The following is a 10,881-nucleotide window of genomic DNA, read 5'->3' on the forward strand; positions in this document are numbered from 1 at the left end:
GATTGTTTGTTTGTTCATTTATTTATTTTTATGACGTTGAGTTGTATGAGCTGTATGGATATATCGGATATTAACCCCTTATTCATCATATCATTTGCAAATATGTTCTCCCATTCTGTAGAGTGTCTTTTCATTTTGTGGATGGTTTCCTTTGCTATACAAAAGCTTTGAAATCTAATTAGGTCTCATTTGTTTCTCTTTGCTTTTATGTCCTTTGCTTTAGAAAACAGATCAAAAACAATTGCTTTATGTCAATGTCAAAATTTGATTGATGTCAAAGAGTGTTCTGCCTATGTTTTCATGTAGAAATTTTATGGCTTCTGGTCTTACTTTTGGGTCTTTCATCTATTTTAAGTTTATTTTTGCATATGGTTAGAGAATATTCTAATTTCACTCTTTCACTTGTGGATGTCCAGTTTTCCCAACATCGTTTATTGAAGAGATTGTCTTTCCTCCATTGTATATTTCTTCCCTTATCATAGATTAATTGACCATAAGTTTGTGGGTTTATTTATGGGATTCTATCCTATTCCATTGATCTGTGTGTCTGTTTTTGTGCCAGTACCCTACTGTTTTGATCACTGTAGCTTTGTAGTAGAGTCTGAGGTCAAGGAACTTGATTCCTTCAGCTCTGCACTCCTTTCTCAAGATTGTTTTGGCTATTCAGAGAGCTTTTATGTCTCCATACGAATTGTAAAATTATCTCTTCTAGCTTGAACTGTAGTTTTGCAAGGTGTTACCACTGGGTGAAAGTTACACAAGATCTCTCTCTTTTATTTATTACAACTGCATGGAACCTACAGTGATCTAAAAATACAAAGTTTAATTTAAAAACATACTGGATCTTTTCCCTGTTCCTCTCCTCCCAAAATAAGAATGTCCCAGGAGCAGCATGTCCCTGTTCTTTCAATGATGTTGCTATTTGATGGTATCTCTCACTTGTTGGAAACCACAGGCCTAAGTCACTGACACTATGAATTTTTCAGGAGCTGACCAAAGTATTGGATGCACCAAAAATGTTTATTGACTCCAAAAGGTGGAAAGAAAACCACAGAATCACGGACAAATGTTTAGATGTCTAACAAACTATGATCTTACATCAAATATCAGCTGTAACTCAACTCGGCTTGTGTCCTTCTGTGTGTGTGTGTGTATCATACATCCTGAATATTTAATGTGAGGTATCATGAGGATTTGAAACCCACGGGTGACCTGGTTTAGAATCCCATCTTTACCTCTTGCAGCTCTGTGGCTTTGGCTATGTTTCTTAACTTGAGTCTCGACCTCATTATCTGTGAGAAGAAAGTTACAGAATCTCCTCCACAACAATGTTGTGAAGATTAAAATTACATGTATAACTAGTTCATGTGAAAGCCTCAGTGGGGCACGTGCCCCATAGTAAGGCAGTTGTTACGGTAACACCCGGGATGCTGATTGACACTCTGTTGTTCCCTGACAGATGTTTGTAGGTCACTGGGGCTGATGCTAAAAGCCTCAAGCCCAGTAGGTCCTTGGTTTGCACTTGTCAATGGCTTTGTGCTTAACCAGAGCCAGAGGGACCGCTTCTATTGCTGGCCCTGCTGGAGGAACAGCTGAAGCAAGAAAACAATCGCCTGTAACACTGGAGGCTCCAGCTAATATTGTTTTATGAAAACTACGAAAACGGTGTGGAAAGACCACACGAGGGGTGGAGCCAGCTAAGATTTGCATCCTGAGGTCAGCTGGTGGTTGACTGAGTCACGAAGCGTTTCATACAAATCATGAGCCAGCAACGACTGTGGTTTTCCTTGCTGAAACACAGGGTACCTGTCCTTTAAGAGCTATTTTTAGAAATCTGTGATTTGTGGTGTCTGACCTGTAAAAAGGCTTGCATACAACTTAAGTCAAACATGGTGATACATTCACTCAGTCGTCTTTATTGAAAGGCATAAGATTATGTGCCTTGGGACCCCGCCATAGCCTTAAAGCAAGGCTGGGCTTTCATGTTGCGTCACCTCTGGGATCACTGTTTGGGACAGCTCTGCAAACGTGTGTCAGGGGCTGTCACCTCACTGAGCACCAAGGACATAGAACAGCAGCTCCAACGCTCACAGGACCAGACATATACGTGTAAAAGACAAACAGTGATAAAGCAAAGCAAAACAATACAGAACAGAAAAAACTGGACATCTTCAAGGAATAAACATCAGCGATTCTCTGAATGTTTTATCTTGTTAGAGATAATGCTGCAAGAAAAATGATCATGAAGGTCATATTCGTATTTCTAGCTCTTGAAGAGTATTGTTTTAGAAAAAAAATGGAACAGCAGAAATGCACTGATATACTAAGGCAAGAGATCAGAAATGAAGAGATCAGGGTTGTGTTACAGGCTCTGCCACTTACCTACTGTGCAACTTTAGCCATGTCCCTTAACCTCTGTGGATTTCAGTTTCCTTAATGGTAAAATAATAATAACAGTAATAATAGCCGCCTCACTGGTTTGGTGTGAAATGAAGTCAGAGAAATGGAGTCTTATTCATTCATTCAGTTATTTTTGGCTGTGCTGGGTCTTTGTTGATGTTTTCTGGTTTTTCACTAGTTGCAGCAAGTGGGGGTGACTCTGCTGTGGTGTGTGGGTTTCTAACTGTGTTGGTGGCTTCTCTTGTGGAGCTTAGGGTCTGTGGCTTGGAGCTTCAGTAGTTGAGGCATGTGCACTCGGTACTTGCGGCTCCCAGGCTCTAGAGCACAGGCTCAGTAGTTGCGGCACACAGGCTTAGTTGCTCCCTGACATGTGAGATCTTCCCAGACCAGGGGTCGAACCTGTGTCCCCTGTATTGGCAGGTGGGTGGAATCTTTTTTTCAAATATAAGTAACATTGTAGGAAATTAGAGAACGTTCTCAGTCATAGGCTGTTGACAGATGACCAGGACCACAGAGTCGTATCATTTCCAAAATGTGTTTGGTTTTCAGGTTTTAGGCCAAAGTTAGAGCATGAAGTAAAAATTCCGGAGCAGTGGAAGGAGACCACTGCATGAACCTACTTTATAAACTTTTCCTGTTTTTGTTTTTCAAGAGATTTAGGACATTCAGTTGATAAAAGGAGAATGTGTGTCTCCACGGGGAGGGCAAATGTTCATCCACTAACAGTGAAGGTCTGACGTGCTGGGTTAGGAGGGTCGTGCGGCAGGAGAGTTTGACCCGATGTAGTGTATGCTCTGGGCAGAGAAGGGGCAGTCAAGACTTAGGTGTTCACTGGCCTTGCATGTCTAAAGAGAGGGAATTGTGTTAGCTCAGGGAAGAGAAAACAAAGGTGGATTATGATAAATCTACAAGACGGCAATAGGAGGCTAATGGAAAGCCACTCAGCAAACAGTAAGTGAGCCCCTGTCTTCTGCCAGTTGCTTATTTCTCAGTGTTCTAAACAACAGGCCTTGGAGTCAGTAGTGAAAGTCACTCAGTCGTGTCTGACTCTGTGACCGCGTGGACTATACAGTCCATGGAATTCTCTATGCCAGAATACTGGAGTGGGTAGTCTTTCCCAACCCAGGAATCGAACCCAGGTCTCTTGCATTGTGGGCGGATTCTTTACCAGCTGAGCCACCAGGGAAGCTCAAGAATACTGGAGTGGGTAGCCTATCCCTTCTCCAGTGGATCTTCCTGACCCAGTAACTGAACCGGCGTCTCCTGCATTAGAGGCGGATTCTTTACCAACTGAGCTATCAGGGAGTCAGTAGACTGAAGTTTAAATCCTGGCTCTGCGACTTGATCTGTGGCTTCAGGCAAGCAGTGTAATCAGCCATGTTAAACTCTTAATCCCAGGTAACGAGTGGTCTGACGGAGGTGTGTGCAGAGGGCCTGGGAAGCTTCTGGTCAAGCTAATGTCGTAAGGTCATTCTCTGAGGCTCTCCCCTGCTCCAAATATATGAAATGGCAGATAAAGTATGAAAAGAAAGAGAAAAAACATAGCCACATGAGAAGACATAATAATAAATATCTCTGTGGAGCGTAAATGGAACACAGTGATAAATGGGCCAGCAGGGCTCTGAGTGGAGGAGCGGGCAGAGGCGACCAGGAATTAGCCTTTGTTCAGTGACAGGAGAGGCAAGGGCAAAGGCCAGCTCAGGGCCCCTGGGGAAGGAAGAGTGTTCTCTTTGTTCACGCAAGTGCACACACACACACACACACACACCTGTGAAAGGTGGCTGAGAAATCCACAGCTCTTTGGACATGTGGCTTATGAAGGGATGTTCCCTGGGAGGCGGAGGGGCTGAGGTCAAGGCCAGCCTTTCCAGTGACTTGTGCCTGGACGTGCACGTCCGCCCCAGGTGGGTGGAGAGTCCACCACGGGGACCCAAGCCATCTCCACGAAACTTGATTTTGGACTAGGAGCCCAAGGGTCTGGATGGAGGCCACAAGAAACCTTACAGGGAAGAAGGAAGGAGTGAAGCAGAAAGACTGGGATGGGGGGAGGGAGGGGGTTCAGGAGGGGGAATGCAGCCTCAAACGAAGCACACGAACCAGAATCCCAGAGTCTCTAAGGCAAATCGACGCCAAGACAGAGCCAAGCAAAATACAGTTCCTTCTGTCGGAAAGCTTCCTGGGAGGGCAGTGACTTGCCCATCCAGAATGACTGCCATTGTGTGTTGTGGAAATATTATCATTAGGCCCATCATGTGGGCTTTCTCCTGGGGAATGTGTTCTCAAACCTGATTTATAGAAGTCAGTTTTAGTCTAGATTCTTAACCCTGGAGAGAGGAGGGGCGGGAGTGGAGGTGGGGGCGGAATGACTATTTTTTGAGCTACACACTGCTCTTGTTTTGCACACACTTTCTCAGTAACCCACACCCCAGCTCTGGAAGCCGGGTGTTCTGAGCCCAGGGCTGCCAGCTGAGGCTCCAAAAGGACTTCAGTTGCATTTATTTCCCCTGGAGCCCAGGAGGTGGTGAGGTGGGAATTTGAACCCATGTCTGGCTGTTCTAATGCTCTTTCCACTTAAAAATAGAGACTGGGTGGCATCTTTCTTTATATTCCTGGCACCTAGCACAGTGTAGGGTACATGAAAGATACCCAGTAAGTGTTGGCGCAAAGAAGGGAAGCCCGTCAATCAACCCACAAGCTCCTGTGGGCGGTCCCTCCTTCCACTAAACAGTAGAGACAGGAGCCGACCACATCGACACACAGGCCGGTGGATCCCTGATGAATGTCTGCTGTGGGAAAGATGAAAAGTGGTTGCTTTTCCATCATTAGACTCTTTAATCTCACCCTAGCCTGCTGATCCTCACTGTTAGATCTCTCTCACACCACTGAGTCCTCTCCACCCCCACAGCCCCTTTCCCCACCCGGGACACCTTGGTTCCTCACCCCTGCGGTGCGCCTCCCGTCAGTCCATCCCCACACTGCAGATACCGTCATCCCTCCCCGTTAAAATCCTTGCATGTTTCCATCACCCTGAAAACAAAAAGCCGTAAAACCGTTCATGCCTTAACGTGACCTAGGAGTCCCTTACCATCTGCCTTGACTGGGCCTCCTCCTTGCCTAGAAGCGCCCTCCGTTTGGCTCTCTACCCTTCAGGGACCTGGATTTGTCTCTGTTCCTCAGACCTGGATGGCTTCTACCTTGGTACACACTCTTCTTTCCTTCTGTTACCTGCCACACTCCTGCTGCACCCCCAACCTCAGCTGGACATGGACTCTGCAAGGCAGCCTCCTCTGTCCACCCAAGACTGAGCTGAGACCCATGCTGTGGGCCCCCAGGGCTCTCTGTTCACTTCCTTCCAAAACTCCTAATACAACTTTAACTGTTTCTTAAATGTCCCTCTCCCCACCTGGACTCGTTTCCTAGCCCCCAGGGGCTGTCCCACCCTTCACCAGCTTCTCCTGAGCACCTTCTCAGTGAATGGGCATGTAAGAGATGCCCATGAACACATGTTGGGCTTCATGCATGATTCTCACGCCACACTGAAGTGTGCCACACGCGCGGTGATTGAAGGGAAGTGACACGGAATTGCTTCTAAATCGCAGAATCAGAGCAAAGATTAAACAGCCCTATGATTTACTAGTGAGTGACTTTTAGCTGGGGTTCTCTTGACGATCTGAAGAATAAGTTTAAGAGCACTGTCATTTCCCTCTCTGCAGCTGGCAGTTAATCAAGCTCCAGTGGGGCCCGGTTCCCACGTGGGGAATAAACAAGGTGACATCATGGTGGCATACTCCCAAGGGACTGTGCAAGCTGTCCGTTCCGTGTGCTGGGTGGAAGAGCCTGTCCTTGCTCCCTTGGGCTGCTGGTCATCTTTGTGCGGCGTCTGACTCTGTCAGGCCTCCAGGGATGGGTGACACACTTCAGTCTCCCGGTTCCTCCCCCCTCCTTGCGACCCTCATGATCTAGCCCATCCTTCGGGGCGGTGGCCTCCGCTGCACACACAGAGCTCCAGGGAAACAGCGTCTCTGCACACAGGCTTTCAAATTGAGCATACTCAGATTTCCCCCCATCCCTTGGATAGCAACATCCCAGATAACATCAAAATGTGTAAAACTTTCCCACTTCATCCCTCTCTCATTTGCTGGTGGGTCTTATGATTATTGAAGAAAAAAGATAGATTGCAGAGTGCAGTGTTCCACACACTGTAGAGATAGATTGCACTCTGTGATCTAGGTGGCCGTTTCACCTCCTTTGCTTCAGTTCTTTGAAAACAACAGGAGAATAATGGTTCATAGGGTGTTTACAGAAGTTTGAAGCTAATAGATATTCAGAGTTATAATTATTCCCAGCAAATAGCTAATCACTAAGTGTTAACTGTTCCTATTACTTTTTAGAAAAATTCTGGGCTATGCTGGGTCTTCGTTGCTCTAGGAGGGCTTTCTCTAGCTGCGGTGAGAGGGCTGCTCTTCCTTGCGGGGCCTGGGCTGCTTACTGCAGTGGCTTCTCCTCTTGCAGAGTGCAGGGTCTCGGGCGCTCAGACTCCGGGAGTCGAAGCACGGGGGTTCAATAGTTGTGGTGTACAGGCTTAGTTGCTTGGCAACATGTGGGGTCTTCCTGGACCAGGGATCAGACCTGTGTCCCCTGCATTGGCAGGTGAATTCTCAGCCACTCTACCACCACGGAAGTCCCTACTCTTATTCTTATACTGTATCTCTCGTGAGAGCAATGTGGTCTGTATATAAGGACATGGGCTTTGGAATCCAGAAGGCTGGTTTTCTATCTTGACTCCGTCACTTACTGGCTCTGTGACTTCAGGGAAGTTATTGAACTTAGAGCCTCCCCTTGATCGGAGTAGGATAGAGATGAATACCACTGACCTCAACAGTCGTCGTGAATATTCACTGAGAGACTGTCTAGAAAGCACCTGGGGAAGGTCAGACACAGAGGAGGCACCCAGTAAGTGATATAGCTCATTTCCAGTACATAATACGTGAGCATCGTGCTCACGTTAGCCTGTTGCAGGCGGTCAGGGAGGAAGGAAAGGCAAGTAGCAGCCCACAGACTAGCTAGCTGCTCAGTGGCTCTAGCATTAGGACCGACATGTATTAGTGTGTGGGAAAGAGTGTGTGTGTGGTAGTCACTCAGAAGTGTCCACGGACTGTAGCCCACCAGGCTCCTCTGGCCATGGGATTCTTCAGGCAAGAATACTGGAGTGGGTTACCATTTCCTTCTCCAGGGGATCTTCCAAACCCAGGGATAGAACCCAGGTCTCCTGCATTGCAGGCAGGTGCTTTGCTGTCTAAGCCACTAGGGAAGCCCGATAACGTTTATTGGGAAAGAGAAGAAAAGTAAAAGGTGCTCAGTCGTGTCTGATTCTTTGCAATCCCACAGACCATAGCTCATTATAGTCTGTCCATGGGATTCTCCAGGGAAGAATACTGGAGCGGGTTGCCATCCCCTCTCCAGGGGATCTTCCCGACCCAGAGATCGAACCTGGGTCTCCTGCATTGCAGGCAGATTCTTTACCATCTGAGCCACCCAGAAAGCCACCTCCACCAGCAATATTGAGAAAGAGAGCTAACATGTATTGAGCACCTACTGTGTGCCAGAGCTTCCCTGGTGGCTCAGATGGTAAAGCATCTGCCTCCAAGGCGGGAGACCTGGGTTCGATCCCTGGGTTGGGAAGATCTCCTGGAGAAGGAAATGGCAACCCACTCCAGTATTCTTGCCTGGAGAATCCCACGGAGCATGGTAGGCTACAGTCCGTGGGGTCGCAAAGATTCGGACACGACTGAGTGACTTCACTTTTCACTTTTACTGTGTGCCAGACACTTTAAATAAGACCATTTGAGCCTCAGAAAGACTCGCAAAGAAGGGATTGTCTAGTTTCCGGGTAAAAAGGCAGACAGAATATTTGTTCAGGTCTCACAGTAAGTGAACAGCATGGCTCGAGGTCTACCCCAGAACTGTGTGATGCCTGAAACACGGCTTTCCTCGTCCTTACAGAGTACCCAGGCATGGATATTACAGAATACCTTACAGAATACCCAGGCGTGGGACTGCAGTTGTAAGGGTGAAGAGGGCGTGGCCAGGAGTGGGCAGAGGGGAAGTCACTGCAGGTGTGAGAACCACAGGGAGAAGCTGGAGTGGCAGAGGCTCTGGGAGGGGGTTCAGTCCTCTCTAGAGTGACAGAGGAGGTGGGAGAAGGGCCTGGGAGGAGGGGCCATGGAAGGTCCTGCGTGGCGGCAAGAGGAGGGCATGGGGTCGGGGCTGGCCAGTGAGGGCACCTGGTCACACAGCTCGAGACAGGCACCTCCTCTGCAGGTTGAAGCCGGACTCCCACCTGGGGCACTCCGGGACCCCACATGCCTTTCCTCACAACCCTGATAGCCGCCCTCTTTGCATATCTCCAGTCTCTCCCTCTACCCTGAAGGCCCATTCCCAAGGCTTCCTTTTGTTTTCCTGGCTTAGGCATCTGCCAAGGTCAAGAAGGCAATGGCACCCCACTCTAGTACTCTTGCCTGAAAAATCCATGGATGGAGGAGCCTGGTAGGCTGTAGTCCTTGGGGTCGCTAAGAGTCGGACATGACTGCGTGACTTCCCTTTCACTTTTCACTTTCATGCATTGGAGAAGGAAATGGCAACCCACTCCAGTGTTCTTGCCTGGAGAATCCCAGGGACAGGGAAGCCTGGTGGGCTGCCGTCTATGGGGTTGCACAGAGTCGGACACGACTGAAGAACTTAGCAGCAAGGTCAAGAAGAACAGGGCTGGGGACTCGGGGGGAGGGAGAAGAAGTGGCTCCCTCCAGCCCCACTGGGAGGAAGTCGGACTTTTCCCGGTTCATCCCGGGGCAAGTTCAGAGTGCAGAGCAGAGTTGAGGGAACGGGACTGAAGTAGGGGGACGCTGAGGGGTCACTGCAGCTGCCCAGGGAGAGTTGTGGTTCTCTGGTCGTGGGCCGTCCTGAGGTAGGAGAGTAAGGAAAAGAGAGATGTGAGACACCCTTAGACGGTTGGAATAAATCGGTCACTGATTGGCTGTGAGAGCTGAGATGGGGGGAGGACTCGAGAGGACACTCAGGTCTCCAGGCCCTGGGGAGCAGGGAGCCTGGTTACCTGCTGGAGAGATGGGGGTGGAGCCAATTGAAGAGGAGGCTGCCCAAGGGCTTTGCACAAGTTTGAGAAACACCAGGGATAGATGGGGGATCTAGCTGCATCTGATTCATGAGTGTGAAACCCATGAGAGCCCTTTTTTTGTTCTGAATGTATGTATTTATTTATTGGTTGCTGCACACGGGCTGTCTCAAGCTGCCTCGGGTGGAGGCTGGTCTCTAGTTGGGGTGCACGGGCGTCTCATTGCAATGGCTTCTCTTGTGGATGGGGCACAGGCTCTCGGCACTCGGCCTCAGTCATGGTGGTGCTTGGGCATAATTGCTCTGCAGCACGTGTGATCTTCCCAGACCAGGAACTGAACCCCTGTCCCCCACACTGGCAGTCAGGTTCTTAACCACTGGGCCACCAGGCAAGTCCCCAGGAAAGGTCTTAATGGCCAGCTGAGATCAATCACGATTTCTACCCCTGAGCAAGTCTCCTCTAGAAACTCCTGGAAAAGGCTTTTTCTCTTCCTCTGGATGTTGTGGTGTGAGAGTGTGTGACCCAGACCTGCAGTAGCCGTTTCACTGCCACAGGGGCAGAGCTTGGAATCAGCAGACAAATTAGGCCCCCAGGAGGGAGAGCTGTGGGAGGGGGAAGCCGGGCCCCGTGTGGAGCCCGTCCCCGCCAAAGCTTCAGTTCTCTGGCTCAGTACATGAGAGGGAGCCTGACTAGGGCAACCGGGATGTTAGCCTGCACATGCCCCAAGCTGACAGTGAACCAGGCCTCTGTTTGACGCCCAGGCCCTTCAACAGGTTTTACTGAAGCGGGATGGGCGTCTCAGCCACCATCACAACCTTTCCGTATATTTGGAGGGTTAGAACCCGGGTCTCAGAGGGTCGGAGCCTCACGTGGGCCTGATTCTGGGAAGTAGACCTTTTACAGTCCATACCGAGAAACCTATTTAGACATGGACACTCCTTGACACCTTTTGTCTTGTGGTCATACACTAACATCAAGATTTTCCAGGATCCAGGACGGCCTGCATAGTCTTCACAACCAAAGCAGGTCTTGCCATCGTTAGAAACCAACCTGGGAACAAGCAGAGCTGACAGGGCTCAAGCTACGTCGGGTCTGAACGGACATGGCCCCTCGCTTCATTGCCCGAAAGCTGTACATCTGTTTCAGATTGTACATTGTGTGTCTGTGCTTTGATTCACAGCAACTTCCCATGTTATGGAATTGATTTGCACTGAACACCACTGTCGATAAAAAGAAATAAGTGTCTGAAGAAGAAAGACAGGCTAACAGCAGATCCTGGCCAACTGTTGTTAACAATGGACTGTCTGTCCTGTGTGGCTTGAAGCTGCACAGAATTCAAGGGCCTCTCCTGG

The sequence above is a fragment of the Oryx dammah genome, unplaced genomic scaffold (genome assembly GCF_014754425.2).
Source record: "Oryx dammah isolate SB20612 unplaced genomic scaffold, SCBI_Odam_1.1 HiC_scaffold_9, whole genome shotgun sequence".
NCBI classification, from domain to species: domain Eukaryota; kingdom Metazoa; phylum Chordata; class Mammalia; order Artiodactyla; family Bovidae; genus Oryx; species Oryx dammah.